Source organism: Carettochelys insculpta, chromosome 6, assembly GCF_033958435.1.
Source record: "Carettochelys insculpta isolate YL-2023 chromosome 6, ASM3395843v1, whole genome shotgun sequence".
Taxonomy (NCBI): domain Eukaryota; kingdom Metazoa; phylum Chordata; order Testudines; family Carettochelyidae; genus Carettochelys; species Carettochelys insculpta.
Genome location: NC_134142.1, coordinates 69,133,258 through 69,150,385, shown reverse-complemented (window position 1 = coordinate 69,150,385; position 17,128 = coordinate 69,133,258). Strand labels below are relative to the sequence as shown.

At 43.4% G+C, this 17,128-nt stretch overlaps 1 protein-coding gene across 3 annotated transcripts in view; it reads left to right on the top strand.

Moving 5' to 3' along the window:
• Positions 1-17,128, top strand: part of RAD51B (RAD51 paralog B) — a 620,032-nt gene that overhangs the window by 401,554 nt on the left and 201,350 nt on the right. The gene's annotated exons all lie outside the window — the stretch shown is intronic.

Below are 17,128 nucleotides of genomic sequence, written 5' to 3'. Positions count from 1 at the left end.
CCATTGAGCTCTGAAGGCAACAGTGCAGAAGTAAGGTGGCAATACTGCAACCCCCCTAAAATAAGTTTCTGACCACTCTGCAATTCCCATTTGGGTCAGGACCCCAAATTTGAGAAATGCTGGTTTCCCTGGTTTCACCCAGTATAGGGTGAAAGCATACAAAACACCAAATTTCATAGTCCATGGTGCATTTTTCACAGCCGTGAATTTGGTAGGGCTTTAGAAATATTGAATTTAGCCTGGGTGGCGATCATGCTCAGCACAAGTACAGGAAGTACATTTTCTAGGTGAACATTATACTTTAATGGTTCAGTGTTGTGAAGAACATAAGTTCAAAGTGTGCCATCGCAGTTTAACACCCATTTGTCCCCAGACCTCAAAGCAGGTTTAGGGAACCAGGCTTACAACCTGATTAAACCAGACTGTGTAGCACTCAGTTTAGGAGAGGGAGAAGTTTTCCAAGAAGATTATTTTACCCATGCTTGTAGAACTTGCACAATTACATAACTGGAAAAGAAAACTCCTTATTACAGCACAGCAAGACAAATCACTCTCCTTTGCTAAACCGTCATAAGAACCTGGAAATACTTTTCACATCATTTATTGTCTATATCTATTTGAGAATTGTGCTATTTCCCTTCCTGCTCCCATTTTCGTTGTTCCAATGAAGTTAAAGTTGTAGAGTGACTGATTCTGTTTAACCTTACTTCACTGTTTTGTCTCAAGCGCACTTTCCGGGTGTGAAAGGTCTTTTCTGCATTAGCATCATCAACAGTAGCTTTCTAGAAACCGTGTTTGTGGGTTGAAGTGCAGTTATGAGCGCCACATGCAATGTCTCTTGGAGATTAGGTAGTAGCATTTCTCTCCTTACTCATTGGGTTTGTTTGCGCTCTTTTAGTTGGGTGACCATCTGTCTCATTTTCACCGGGACAATCCCATATTTCAGGTGTCAGAAAAGCATTCCAACTTATTTTAACAATATTCACACCCATATTCATACCCTCTGCTGAACTGCCCTTTCCCCAAGTCAGCACAGCCACAGCTGTGGGTGCCAGGTGCTGGCTGGAGAACACATTCAGCATGTACTGACCGGCCAGGTGTGGAGGAATCAGCAGGAGGGAAAGCCTCGGGCCCTGTCATATGGCAATGCAGGGTATGTTGGGCTGAGGAGGTAGTGTGTGTCCCCCCACTTGCTCCTTGTTCAAGATTTTAAGGGGACCTGGTCACCTGTCTTTGGGGCAGCTGCCCCTCCAGCCAGGGAGAGCTCTGTGGAGAGATCGCCCCATCCCTGCTGCGCTGCAGGGCAGCTACCTGCGGGAATGAGGACACACCATGGGGTAACTGCCTTCTGCAGCTGGGAAGCCCTCCCTTCAGGGCAGGGTGGCAGCCCTGTTCCCAGCTCCCTGGGGCAGCCAGAAGCCACTCCCATGGGGCTACAGCCCTGTTCCCAGCTGTGCATGGTTATAGCTGGTAAATTCCTGCACGCCCGGCCAGTCAGTGTGAGTTAAGCGCAGCTCAGAATTCTGCTCCCCTGGCCCTGGCTTAACTCACCCAGCCCCCTGTGGCCCAGTTCAACATCCCCAGCCTCGGTTCAACCGCCCACAGCCCAGCTCACCATCCCGGCTTGGCTCTAGCTCACCACCCCCACACGTGGCCCCGGTTCAACCCCTTGGCCCCAGTTCAAAACTCCCACATGCAGCTCCAGTTCAACCCCTCCTCCCCCACCCGCCCTGGTTCAAACCCCCCACACTCAGCTCCAGTTCATTCCCCACCCCCCGCATGCAGCTCTGGCTCAACTCCACCTCCCCCACTTCCATGGCAGCCCTAACCCACCACCAGGCTTAACCTTTCCCCACTGCCCCCTCCAACCCCAGGACTTACCTTTCAAAAGGAGCTCCAGGTCCTTCTGCTGCTTCCCCGGCTGCAGAATGTGCGTTCTTCTGGGGAAAAAGCTGCCCCCCACAACTTACGCAAATTTCGAGTTACGCAAGGGTGCGTGAGAGCGTAACCCTTGCATAACTCGAGGGACTGCTGTGTGACTCATTGCAAGACAAGAAGAAAGCTTTTGCATTAGAAACTGTGAGCACATAGCATTGTCCATTATAAACTTCTGGCTAACTTCAGTTCAGTTAAAATATACGTTTTTTAAATTATTTTACCTATTAGTTATTACCTATACCTATTAGTAGTATGTCTTTTTTAATGGGTTACTCAGTAAACAAAGTTATTTTCAACATTTGTGTGGCCTAGGTCTGATGATTTCCGTTGAACTTGCTGAAGTCCAAGCAATTTTACCAGATGTCCCATATTTGGTATAGGGAAATATGGTCACCCTACTTTTAATTCACAGGAGGGTTCTTTTTTCTCTCATACTCATCAAAATCATTGCTGTCAAGGAAGAACGAACAGTGAAGTGATTTGCCAGTGCCACTGAAGAAGAGCCCTGTGTAAGCTCAAAAGTTTGTCTCTATCACCAATAGAAGTTGGCCCACTAAGATACTACTTTGCTCACCTTGTCTCCATCTGTTTACATTTTGCTTTTTGTGTGGCAAGATGTTTCTGCTGGTCTTTAAGTTTCAAAAAATGGCAAGTTTAGAAACTTTGAGGGAATATTAATACGTGTTCTATGACCCCTACTACCTTCTGTCTGTGGTAGATCCTTTCTCTAGGACAGGTAGACGATGGCTGTGTCCTGTCTCCCTTGAACTTTATTGTATTTGGACTCAAGGACTAATTATAAAGTTTGATAATAAGATTGCACAGTATGTGAAAGTGCATTTTAAACAATTATGTCTTCTTAAAAAAGGGTCAGGTGAGATTCACAGCTAGTAGTCTCATAGGCCGAAGACTTCCACTTATCTGCAGGTTAGATACAGTCATACAGTGAGCTGTATGAGAGCAGAATGATGTTGCACGTGTTAAGGTACTGTGTAACAATTAAATAAGTATGGTTAATATAACAGTGTGGTGCAGGGTTAAACAAGCTAAAGCTCTAAATGCAAATAATTCAGTAAAGTAGAGTGAAAGGCACAGGAACAAGTTTCTAGAAGTGATACATCATCAGGCCACTGTGATGACATACATGTTTGTTCATGCTTCTGCTGTTTGCAAAGAGCTGTCCCTGCTAATGGACTTGTGTGGGATGTATGCATAACATAAACACTGCCTGAGTACTGTCTACACTAAATGGAGCTGGATTTATGGGCTACTCCTGTTATTGAGAGGCTTTTACACAGGAAAAATGTTTACATTATATCAGTCTTAACTATGGACCATTTAGTCAGGAGCTCAGAGACCACACTGATGAGTAATTTATAAGACCCTAAAGAGCTAGGAAAAGGCCCTCACTACAAGGGGGTAGAACAGAATTGAATTGTGTGTTTCACTCTGTCTTCCACTTAATCCGCTTTTTAGAAAAAGTTAAGTGAATTTTATGCGGGTGAAGGGCGCCAGATTGAGAGCCCTGGAAACTGTTTATTCCCAGAAGAGAGAAAGCAGAGGCAGCAGCTGTGCAAACTTCTCAACTCCCACTTCTACTGATGTGGGGCGTTCCAGACAAGGAGTGGGAACAGCTCTAGGGTGTGAGGCAAGTTCAGTCATTCAGTCCTGAGCCTTCCTGCCGAAACCCACCGAGAAAGGGGAACAGCTGTGTTTTGGACACTCGTCCACTAGTAACTGAACTGCAATGTCCAAGTTACTTCTCACAGACCAATCAGACAGCTTTTAGCTGGTAATTCCCTTGGGTCACTGCCAACTTTGATGGATGTGAATTTATGATCTAATCTCTAGCACTTACACAAGGCATGACATTTTCAAATCACTGTACAAACATTCGTACTTAATTTCGACAACGCCCCTGCTCTGCAGGTCAATATTATTTCAATCTTACAACTAAGGAAGCTGAGCCACAGAGAACTGAAACACAACTACTACAGGTTGAAACTCTCTCATCTGTCAACATCTATAATTTGGCATGATTTTAGTTAGCTGGACAACCACTTATCATGGGTATGGCCAAGTTTCCTGGGGTCCCATAAGTTTGTTTACAGTCACTAGTCTTAGAATCATAGGATCCTAGGGCTGAAGGGACCTCCGGAGGTCACGAGTCCAGCCTCCTGCCTAAAGCAGGATCGACCCCAACTAAATCATCCCAGCCAGGACTTTGTCAAGCTGGAACTTAAAAACCTCTAGGGATGGAGATTCCACCACCTCTCTAGGTAATGCATTCCTGTGCTTTACCACTGTCCTGGTGAAAGTTTTTCCTAATATCCAACCTACACCTCCCCCTCTGTAACTTTAGACCATTGCTCATGGTTCTGCCATCTGTCACTACTGAGAACAGACTCTCTCCATCCTCTTTAGACTCTAGTCCTGGCTGTCAGTGTTCTGTGCTATTATTTACCAATAATTTACCCCAAAAAGGCCTTCTAAGAGCTCATTAAGCAATGGAAGTGTTGGTAATTCTGCTAGACAATATTGACCTCCCATGGTCTGGCAAATTCTTTTGTTTGGCACAGGTCAGGTCCCATGGGTGCTGGATTAGAGGGGTTCAGCCTTCTTGAATCATTCTCCAAATCCTCTCTAAATTTTTTTCCTGGGTTTCTGCCATTACTTGAAATTTTAGCTTCTTCTTGTGTCTTTCCAAAGTCTGCCCCTCCACTCTTATCTGACCTTATCAAGATGTCAGAATGAGGAGCTGGAAAGAGAGTAGAGATACTTTCTTCAGTTCTCATTGTCCATCTTCAGGCCTTTTTTTTTTCCATCCTGCTCATTTGTATATGGAATCCTTTTTAAAGATGTTCTGTAAGGTTCCTGCCTTCTCACTAATATCCCTCCAGAAGACTTACTTCTGCCACCAAGACTACAAAAAACATGAGCCAACAGTGACATTAGTGTATTGTTATTGAAATTTTGTATCAACAAAAATAAACCCTTTACTTTTCTGTGCTGTGTATTAGCCTTTGCTGAATAAGCATAATGTATTGACTTGTCCTTCCTTACCCAAATCTTCCCTACTGTTTTGTTGCTTTACCATCTCATTGCATGATCTGTGAAATAACTTTGTCATCTCTTAGATGCAAGGGACTGTGCCGTATGGTCTTTGTTGTAAGGCATCTACCATGTTTGGTCTGAGCAGGATAGGACTGGAACACATTGCTAAGGTACGAAGGGAATAATAGAGGACTTTTGATCATAAACATAGGACTTCAGTCTCCAGTGCTGTCAATCCAGCACTTTTTTCAAAAACTAAATTCACAATTCACTAAAATAACATTTTAAAAAGGGAGAGGAGCAAGGGAGGGGTGGTTGGAGGAAACCCTATCTGGTTTTCAGACACATGGCTGAGTTTCCAGTTAGAGAAATAATTTCTTTGGCTTGTTCACTGGGTTTGTTTGCACTGAGAGAAAATAAATATGGAGTCATGTCATGCTTTTTTTTTAAAGGGAAGCACTTTTCTGACTTGAACTGTACTTCATTGTCATCTCATCCTGAAAACAAAATGGAATTAGCTTAAGGGCATATTTTCCCATCAATAATTGGAACACCATCACTCCAAGACACCCATATAATAGCCAGAATTGTTTACACATGGAATGTCTTGGCAGATTTCACTGCCTCCTGTCCTTTACCAGAATCTTTTTACTTCTCACTTAATTAAGAAATCTGAACCTGGAGAAGACTGAATTATTTTTGAAAAGGTTTGCTAAATTAGTCTTGTTCTTTGGTATAGACAGTCGCTGCAATACAGTTCAAGTAAAAAAAAGGAATTCTGTATAAACAACATGATGTGCAGAGCTGTCCCACCCATAGGACAAACTAGGATGGCCGCCCAGACCCCATTTGGGGTGGGGAAGGGGGCTGGATAGCAGGGTTACCTTGGGCCACTGGTTGAGCAGCAGAGGAAGCAGGGGTCACCTCTCTCTCCCCACACCAAAGCACTCACCACACGGGCAGCGGGAGTGTCAGTGCCACGCTATGCTGTTCTTCCTGACCCTCTGTGCCTCACTTCTCCTCAGTAGTTCCAAGGTGATGAGTGCCGGAGGGAAGCAGAGGTGACCCCTGCTGCTACCAGCACCAAACCCTCATCCTCATGTAACTTCTGGGCCCCACTGCTGGGGGAAAAGGTAAGGTGGTAGGGCGGGATTGAAGCAGGGGAGGGGTGGTGAAGAGGCAGAATCTGAGGCTTTATGGTGATATAACTTTGGTACATTAGGGCTTAGCCAGCATAGAAAAGTTGCAGAACATAGCTCACTCCCCAGCTGACATTACCATAGCAGCAGAAGTTTCTTGAGGAGACCTGGCCTTTGGCAAGGGTATGAAACAGCTAAAAAGTACAGGAGGGAAATGAGAGCAGCCAATTTCAGCAGTGAATACAAAAGGAGACTCCCTCTGTAGGTGCAGGTACACACACGAGCGCTGTCCCAGCATTAGTTGGTCTGGAAACAGAAAAGAGATTTGTAATGTTGGTGTCCCGCAGGCCCACCAACATGGGAGCAGGCAAAAGGGGCAATTGTCCTGGAGCCTGGCATTTGAAAGGGGCCTGAGACTCTGGGAGTCTTGACGTACCCTGGCAGTGCTGCTCTGCTGCTCCACACAGCTGTGACGGGGACAGGGGTGTCCAGCGCTGCAGTGTGGAGGCACTAAGGGCTCACTGCCCTAGGCAGCACCCCGCCTCACCTCTCCCAGGGGCATGGAGCCAGGTCCCGCCCACAGTAGCTGTCAGTTCCACCAATGTACCGACACCCATCCTTTTGATTTTTGAGAGGTTACTATCTGTGCTGGTTCCTGCTGACAGTCTCCTGCTCTGTAAGGAGCCTGAGGGCACGTGAAGGATTCTAGAGGTGAACAGTAAGGTTCTTGGTTGTGCTATTTCCGATAAATGACAGTAAGATCTCACACTTTATGCAGCTCCCCTGCCAACTGCACTGGTACCTAGGGTTTACTTTCTTCTCCAGGTCTTACCACAAACATGTTTGACATTAAGAAGATCCAAAGCCATGTCTACACTAGTGAGTTATTTGCTGCACCCTTGTAAGATTACACCCTCCCCACCTCCAACACACACAAATGGCGGTAGCTGTTTTGGGAGCACAGCATCTCCTACTGACAGCATTGTCCATACTAGTTAGTGCTTTTGTCAATGTAACATATCAATTGAGTGAGGTGTTTTATTCACACAACTTAGCAACATGAGTTATACCAACAAAAATGATAGTGTGTGTGACACTGACATCCCAGTACTCACCTTTGTCATGTAATTAAGAGCTATTTTGTACAACGTATGCCTTGTGAGGCATCAGTCTTAAAGTCTTGATCTGCTAAACATTAATATTCCATTAGATTGCATGTGATATTGTTTTTTGTGAAGTCATTAAATTTGGCTGTGTGTGTTAGTGAAACGTTGTGCAAAACACCCACAAGCAGCCTTTCAGATCCAACAGTAAAAAGGCCAAACAATGTTAATGGTGTATTGAAGAAACACACACAAGGATTACTCTTGGAACGGGGGACAATAGAAACCTCTCAGAGATAGCCCTACACATTGGGAACTGTTTGGCCCAGGTCACAGCAAAACAACTTTTCAGAATATATAAAATGGGGATAATGCCATCATGAGGAGCCTCGTTCTCCGTAAGAGAACACACCTGGGAACACCAGAGGAGCAAAGACTGAACTGTTGAAGTAATGGTCCTACGCTAGAAGGATTTTTAGACTGTATATGAAAACATGGGAAAGCCGAGGCAGCTTGTACCTTAAAAGTCAGCCAGCCTGTTTATCACTCAAGGTGAGAATCTGCTAATTTATATCTTATCTATCCAGGCTGCATCTACACTGAGCGGTAGTGCCGTCAGCTTGATGCAGAGGAGGGCTCTCAAAAATGTAAAGGGATTATCATTTGCATATTCACAAGTTCATTTGCATACTTACATGAGCTCACCTTGCCAGCAGAGGCTGCTGCTACCAGAAAACAAGCAGTGTAGATGTGGGTCTGCCAGTAAAAAAAACCCTTTGTTGGCAGCCTCTTATGCCTGGAAAAAATCAGGGGTAAGGGGCTGCCAACAAAGGGGGGTTTTGCCAGCAGAACCACATCTACACTGCTTGCTTTCTGCCAACAGTAGTCTCTTTTGGCAGGCCAATCTTGTATGAATATGCAAATTAGCCACACACATATGCAAATGATCAACTATTTGCATTTTGAGAGCCCTCCTCTGCATCAAGCTGCCGGCACTACAGCTCAGTGTACATGCAGGCCTAGTGTGTTAAACTCAGTTTGTGGGTTTTGTTTATTCGCTGTGGTAATCTGGTCTGTTCTGTCTTGTGAACTCTTAAATTTTACCCTTCATAGTCAATAAACTTCTTTATTTCAAAACCCACTTTGTGCAAGTGGCATCTGGGGGAGGGGCAAAAAGCTATACATACCCTTCTCCACATTGATGGAGAGGGAGGATTTTGAGCTTCAGATGGGCAGATATTTCAATGTAGTGCAAGACAGTCTCATTGTGGCTTTATCTCCTGAAAGGTGAGTGCTGGATGAGTCATCTCACCCAGTGCCAACACGATAAAAAGGGCTGGAGTCATTCATGAGAGATTTAGATAATGCAAATTTCCCCACTTTCCAAGAACAATAGGGGCACATCTTCTAATGCACTCTGTCATCTAGGGATTTCACTTGCATTAATGTTTTTAAAGTGAAATGAATGTGAGTGAAAGATGCTGCATTAACAGTCCTAGTGACTGAGTACCAATGTGTTTCCTTAGAATAGGTACCACACAGGCAATACCAAGTTCTCTTGGCCTCATGGAACCATCTTTAGGGGTGAGAAGGGAGTCCATTCTTTTTAGCTTCTTCCATCCTTGGCATCTGAATTCCTGTCACTGATGTCAGTTTGTGCCTTTAGCTGTGATTTTGTTTGGAAAAAATACTTTGAAACTGAATTGAGATCACTAGCTCATTTCACACAGGGCTGTCACAAGGTGACCAGCCCTTTATGGGATAATAGCGCCAGCCTCACCTGAATCACTCAAGTCTCCTCAAGTGGGAGCAATTATCAGAGCTTTGGGAAGGACTAGGTTGGGCAGAGGTGGTGTCATGGGAGTGGATAGGTAGGGAGAGGGAGATTATGGCACTCCTGCTGGAGTATCCAGTTCTTAAATATTACAGAGTTGACAGCTCTAATAACTGCAATCCAAGTTTGGACTTAAAGCAGTGACCTAAAGCCGTGCTTTGCTAACAGTAGTCTACAGGCGTCGCTGGTGACCTGTGGGGATGTTGGTTGGTTATATGGTGTGGGGTGGTCATCATTAGAGTGACCCCATTTCCCCATACTGAATATGAGATCTGGTAAAATTACTCATATTCAAACATGTTTAACAGCAAATCAATCAGAATATGCAGTACAAACGTTCAAATTAACATCAACTTGAGTGATTCCTTGTTGAAAAAGAAATACTTCGTAGTTGGATGATTTTTATATACCTCTTTCCTTTAAGGCTTTAGGGTTCACATGAGGCAGAAATGACACACACACTCCCATATGCCTCTCTGATGTGGGATGGGGTGACTGACCAACCTGATCCTCCCTGCCAGCATATCCTGGTACCTGGTGCCATGCCTTCCTGAGGCAATACATGGGTAGAGGCATAAAGGGGAATCATAGAATACTAGAACTGGAAGGGACCTCAGGATGTCATCAAGTCCAGTCCCCTGCCCTCAGGGTAGTAGCAAGCACCATCTATATCGCCCCTGTAAGATATTTATCCAACCTGTTCTAAACTATCTTCAATGATGGAGATTCTGCAACAACCCTAGGCAATTTATTCCAGTACTTGACCACCCTGATGAGCATACTCTATGGCATTATCTAAATCATTGAAGAAGATATTGAACATATCCATCCTCACCAGCAGCCACTGGTCTCTCATCACTGACAGGCAGGGATCTGGCCAGCAGCAGGACCCTCCACTACATGATGGTAGGGGGAGAGAGAGAAAACACAAAACAATTTGCCTGTTTTTAAATAACTGTCAGTACACTCTTATGGGGGCTTAAGTACAGGACTGCCTCATTAAAAACAGGGCATCTGGTCACCCTCGTCATTGTCATTTCCACCAACTACACTGCACTAAATATAAGCTAAAAATACATTATTTTCCTAGGATTACATTTCCATGTACTAATTGCTATAGTTGTCATTTGGATGTTATGTGATTGTAAATGGGAAGACAATGACCTGTACACTCAAGAGTGGGCAGGAAATCCCATGAAGTCCATGACACAGTTTTTTAATTAAGATGCGGTCCACATGGTCAAAATATTTGAGATTACTTGATGTAAATTTAAAAGACCCTGTCTTATGTAATCAGTCATCTGACTCTTCCAGTCCCTGAGTTTGCACCCATGTTATTTCTGCCTGTACTTTTTCCTCCAGTGGATTTGACGCCTACATACATATTAAGATTAATATCATATGCTTCAGTTAATGTGGAGTTCATTGTTTCCAGATGGGTATGCTTTTGATGTAATACACTGGATAACTGCAGCCATTCAGCCTTTCCTTCTTTGGGCAGTTGGAGAAAGGAGAGTGAAATGTGGCTTTCCTTGTATTTTGGCATATTCTGATAGCGCTAACCAGATTCTTCTTCAGTATGTCCCCCCGGAGAAACATCCTGTTCATTGTCCTAGGACAGAATTCCATTGGACTTGATACAGCTTGATGTGTGTAACTCTCCAGAGTGAGACGAAACTTCAGAAGAACTTAGAAAATCAGCTAAATTCTTTTCAGCTTCCATTTGTTTCTCTCATTAGATCTGACCTCCCATTAAATGTCACTAGAAATGAGGTTGTGCTAATTTTTCTTGTATTATTCTTACCTTGCACTGAGACAGTGATGTTCTAAACCTTTGTTTACATCTATCTGAAGTCACTGGAAAGACCAAAACTAGGGGACAGCGGTGAAAATTGAGGGAAAAATTGTGAGAAAGTATTATTCTATAAAGAGATGTGAATAGGTAGAATTGGCTTCCAATTCAACTAGTGGAGTTAATTAATATTCCTGTAATAAGGCAATAATTTGATAGCTATATGGAGCCTAATGTGTTGTAACTAACAATCTGCCTTTTTGGTAAAGGGTGAGAGAGGGAAAGTTTAGAAGAGAAGTCTTCACTGATTATATCTCCCCCCCATCCTCACCTGGGTTGCATAGAGCCCAACAATTTAATTTGTTTAAAAAATAGATAGGGTATATAAATTATGTGATATGCCTTCCTGAATTTCTAAAGTACCAGTCACCATAGTTTAGTATCTGACCATTTTAGACATAAATATAATTTCCAGTAATTCTGTGACAGGAGGCTTTACGTCTCCCTTGATTTATACAGTGACAAGAGAGGGTTCATTTTTGATGAATGTCTCCTGGGCACATTTATTATCAAGACATTTCAGACACAATGAATCTAGGGTGCTGCTTCTGGTCTTACAAGACCACATAACTGCTGTTTGTATCATGCATAAAAGAATTACATTGAAGGAAAGCTTTTTCCTTTACCTCAAATAACAAAATTACAAAGTAGTTCAACAAAAATGTATTTAGCTCAACTCTCCCTAAGCTCTTCATGTTTATTAAAGAAATGATTTGCCAAAGTTATTCAACCAATGTAGAACATTCAGCAGTGCAGATGTTTTCCATTTTCATAAGGCCGCTAAACTTGCCCTTAACGCAATGTTTATTTGCCTTGATAACATCTCTGTTGTTAATAATTCTCACAACAGAAAATATTCAAATTCAGTATTAAATTAAGACTGCCTATCACCTTTTCCCAAAATGCATAAACCCAAAGGCACTCCCAAAGTGTTTGATTACATTTGCTTTTATCAGCCCCACAAACCCAACATCTATTATGATTTTTATTGTGTCCTTATTATGCAATGTCCAATGGGACCAGAAGTATATTTTACTGATGCCTAAGATACAATAAAATTACTGTCTCATTCTTATTGTGAGTTCGCCATTGTTATTGTTAGATCTTCTCCAAAGTAATCTTCTCCAAGAACTTTACTTTTAGGAAAACGATGGAGTGAGCTCAAAAAAAAGTTGGAAAACTTTTTTTGTTTCATGCTTAAAGCTTTTTGCAGCCAGTACTGTGGGTGAAAATATTTATGTTGTGGTCTAGGGTTTGGTTGAATCCCATTTCTTCCTGGCCAGTGTCTGGGAATTTTAGTTTGTGGCTTCTCATCAAGAAACCATGAAACACATTGTTGTTTTTAGTCATGTCTAGAGATGGTGAGTGAGTGTGTGTGTGTCGCGGGGAGAGATAGAAAATGTGCATGCTTGACAACCTTCAAGGAGCAGGGAGAATTCTGGAGTGATTTATCTTATGTATCAACAATATAGTTTTTAAATTTTCATCACTTAGATGCCCAAAGAAAGCAAAATCCTGAAAATATGCAAGAAAAGGGCAATGTGTTAGCTGCTTGAAGATTGTCAGAGGTTAAAAACCAGGGAATGAGAGGTTGCACTGGAGATTTTACATATGAAAGTACACATATTGTGACAAAGTCAGTCCTATTCCTGGGCCTCTGGCCTCTATTCAATCCATTGGGCCCTCACTCGGGTGAGGGGTGGTCTGGGGGGAACCTGACCCCTGCCAACTCGTGCCGGGTTCTGGCCCAGGGACCCTCTGTGGCTGCTAGTGGGAGGAGCTGACTCCCTTAGCCCTTGACACAGCAGCTGTCCTCGCTGGGCCGCTTCCCCAGGCGATTCCCCCTCGTACCTTCTCCAGGCTGTAGCAGTCGCAAGGCCCCCCTCTTCATCCGCTGAAGCCCCTCCTTCTCCCTCTGTGGTCTCTGGTGTTCCTGCTGCTCTCTTCTGCTCCTCTCAAACCTGCTCTCTCCCACTACTCTGGTGTCCTTGCGTCTCTCTGCTCACTTCTCACATTTTCTCCCCACCTTTCCCCCTGTGAAGGGTTTTTAAAGGCCTCTTACTAGCCCAGTCATGGAGTCCGCTGGCCCCGATTAAGCTGAGCCATCTGCCACCCAGCTGCCTGTGATTGTCCTGCAGACCATTCTGTTTGTTTGGGCTCCCTCTGAGGGGACCATCCGCCCTGGCCCTGCCATGTTTTCCTCCAGTAGAAACGACAAACGTACTTATTAATGAGGCTTGCCAAGATGAGGAAAATAAGAAGCCCAGTAATGGTACATGTTAACTTTACGTACAGGTACATAATTGTATGCATATGTAAAATCTATGTCTATGTACTTGTTGTGATACAGTCATTAATTACAAAGTTGAATCAATTTTTCAACAGTAGTCATGTCTTATTCAATACACAAGTTCATTGTGGTAAGGTAGCATTTGTTATGTCAGAACTTAAGCTGGATTGATCAATTTGATAAACGTATATCCCTTGTTTTGTTCCTAGAACCAAATTCAAACCAAACATTTCAGAAGGGTCTGAAAAAACCACATTAACTTTGTACTTTTAATTTTTCTCGGTGCAAGTGGACACCTCAGACCTGTGCAAGTTGCAGTATGCAGCCACGTATGGGCATGTACTCTTAGGAGCCTCACACTGCATGCATACACTCCTGCCAGTCAGAGCAGTTCCCCCTTGTCTTATTTTTGTTTCATTTTCATACCAAGGACCTGAGACAGACTGAATTCCCTAAGGCTGTGGCCACACTTGACCAAAACTTCGAAATTGCCATTTTGAAGATTACTAATGAAGCGCTGAATTGAATATTCAGCGCCTCATTAGCATTAGGACGCTTCCGGCTGCAGCACTTCAAAAGCGCCGCTTTCGAAAGCGTGCGGCTCAGTGCGGCTACACGGGGGTCCTTTTCGAAAGGACCCCGCTCCTTTCGAAATCCCCTTATTCCTCTCAGCGGAGGGGAATAAGGGGATTTCGAAATGGGCGGGGTCCTTTCGAGAAGGACCCCTGTGTAGCTGTGCCGAGCCGTGTGCTTTCAAAGTGCTGCAGTCGGAAGCGTCCTAATGCTAATGAGGCGCTGAATATTCAATTCAGCACCTCATTAGTAATCTTCAAATGGCTATTTGCATGGCCATTTTGAAGTTTTGGCCAAGTGTGGCCACAGCCTAAGTGTTCTTTCCCACTTGGTAAATGCTTTACTTCCTGAATCCCCACTATATGTACGAGGTTCACCAGAGGCTATGAAGCCTGAACCATATTACAGCAGAAGGAGTTGCCATAATCAGTCTTTCTATGATATTTTTGGCCTCTTGAGACTTCTTTACATTGACTGGAAAGCCAGGAAAAGGTCAACATGCAATTTACATGGCCTGGAAAGCCTGGAAAAGACATCAACCTGCAATTTACAAAGTAGGTTTATAAGGGATGATGCACAGAGACAGGAAGTGGCTCTGAAAGAGGGAATTTCATGGGGATTGGGTTATTTATCACATCAGAAGTGTGGATAGAGCTGCATGGCTTTCCTCACACATTGTTTCATAAAGAGCCGTGGAGGACCTAGGTCTGAATCTGTTCTCTATTCTGTATGGGGGTTGGAACAAGAAGCTTAAAAATAAGATGCGTCTATGTTTTGTTAGTCTTTCTGGTGTGAAGGAGAGACAGTACTCTCAAGACAAACTGCTTTCGTGAGATTTCCAGACCAGTTTTAAAAGTTGGGGTGTTGAATGCACGATTTGGATAAAACACCTGGAATGTTGCATGCTTATCAGAACATAACCTTAGAGGCATTTAATGTTTACCATCACTAAGAACAGTTTTCTTCCAACAACATGTTTGTGAATCTCTGAGTGCATCAGACTAGTGAAAGGCAGATGCTGAAGTTTAAAGTTTCTATTTACACTCTCAAATAGGAAACGAAGAAAACAGGACATCTAGAACAATTTTTATGGATTTGGCCCATTGTACACTGTGAAGGATTTGGGGCATGTCACAGTACTGAAAAGGGTGGGTCATGTTCTTGGAAAAGTTTGTTTTTCTATGGCTATGTTTGTTGTTCATTTGAGCTTTTTCTTTCTGGTGTCTTTCCAGTGAAGCTGGATTTCTGGAATCCAAGGATGGTTAGAGATTGTTTCATAGTGGCTGAAGCCAAAAGCATGTCAAAATGGCAGGACATTTGCTCATGCTAGGACTCCCTCACTGGATGTCTACGGTCAGATCACACATCACGCGAGCTGGAGCCATTTAGAGAGGTTTGCTCATGCAATGCTATCACTTGTGTGAACAAAATAGATTCAAAAGTGTTAGGTTTGGAGAATTAGATTACTTTTCGTCAGTGTCCAAAGAGAGCATCCTGATGATAGGTAATATCTGCATGAAGCCATGTGGACATGGTGGAGAACTCAGGTTCCAAAACTTATGCCCTTGTTTCTTCTGAGTGGGAAAGAGGGGATTGACCCAACTGGTTTTGGAGAGAAATGAACTCTCATATTGTTGCCTTTTAACCTTTTAATTGTATCCCATATATGAGGAAGAATGTGGTGTGATGGTATATACAGCCCCTAGCATATTTCTTGGCTGATGGAAGATTTCCACACTGTCACTTAACAGGGAAATTGCTGCCGGTTTCTGTCCACATTCCAGAGTTTGCTATTCCAGACCCTAGACATGGCACAGAGGTTAAGTAATTTACCAAGTGTCATACAGTGAATCAGTGGCGGAGCTAAGCAGCCATGGATGGCAAGACTTGAGATTTACAATATATCTTCTCTCCAGGAGCTGACCCTCTTGTTCATGAGGATTCTTGTTTTTCATTTCTTTCTCCTTCGTTTGTTTGTTTTTTCACTTTTGTGAGTATTGACACGCTCCTGTGGGAGAAGGCCTACCCACGTGTGTGCAGGAATCATTTACTTTAGTAAAGCTCAAGGGTGACATTTTGGTAGGGCAGAGGGGGTGCTACAGCCATGCGTACCAGGATGCTGCTTGCTCTTCTTCCCATTCTCCTAACAGCCAGAGAGCAAGAAGAAAGTACACAGCTTGTCTGCATTCCTCTCACTATGGGCTGGTGAGGGGAAGGGGCAGAGGGGACATTCATGCAAGCTGTGTACTTTCCACTGACTCCCTGATAACCAGAGGAACAGGAAGAAGAGCAAGGAGCATCCTGCTACATGGGGCTGCAACCCCACCCACACCTGCTGAAATGATGCCCTTGGTAGAATCATTGCCTTTGATCTGATTCATTATTATAGGAAGAGCTGGACTAACAAATTGCTTTTGATAACGCTTTTTTTTTTGGAGGGGGGGTGTTATTTTGCATATGTAATAATATGTTTTGCTTCCAATTAGAAACTAATGGAGGTTGGGGGTCTAATCTTTTGAAAAGTGGACTTGATCTAATATTTGTGGAATGGTGTTAAGTTCTTTTATCCTCAGATGATTCCATCTTATGTTCCATTCCTATGTTCTCCCTTCACCCACATGAGTTCACTCAGTTATTCAAACCTTCATCCACTCACTGTTGCTCCTTCTTCTCTTCTGTTTTCTTAAATCTGTTCTGATTTCTCCATCCATAGCACCTATCCCCATCTCTCATCTTGAATGCAATAAACTCTCCTCTTGCCTGCTGTATTTCATATGGATGCCCTATTGCAGTTTGTACAAGACGCTGTTGCTAAAATCATCTTTCTTTTCCATCCTTCTGAACGAATCACTCCTCTCTTTAAATCCCTTCACTGGGTAATCTCTCACCTACTACCTCATGTCACCATGATGGGTATGAATGTAAGTGAGTAATGTTGTCATCTTTCATTTAAGATTGGAAATTAATTGGAGCAATACTGTAACTTCTTCCTTGGTTTGGTGAGTGTTAAGCATGTGGTAGACCCTTGATACATTATATTAATAATGAAGGAAGGTGATCTAGTTTTGGCTTTCTCATTGGCTTACCATGTGAACAGAGACATGTTTCTTAAAGCCTTTATACTCCAATTTCTGCACCTGCAAGAAGAAAATAATGTTATTTATTAATTGCAATTAAGTAGTGCTTGGGAACCAAAAATCCAGGGCCCCGGTGTGTTATAGACCAAGGGCAGAATTTTTTAACCATCTAAGTCCCATTTTCAAAAAGGGACTTGAGCATGTAGGAGACTAGGCCCCATTGATTTTCAATGAAACTGGGGTTCCTAGGTGTCTATGTCACTCCGAA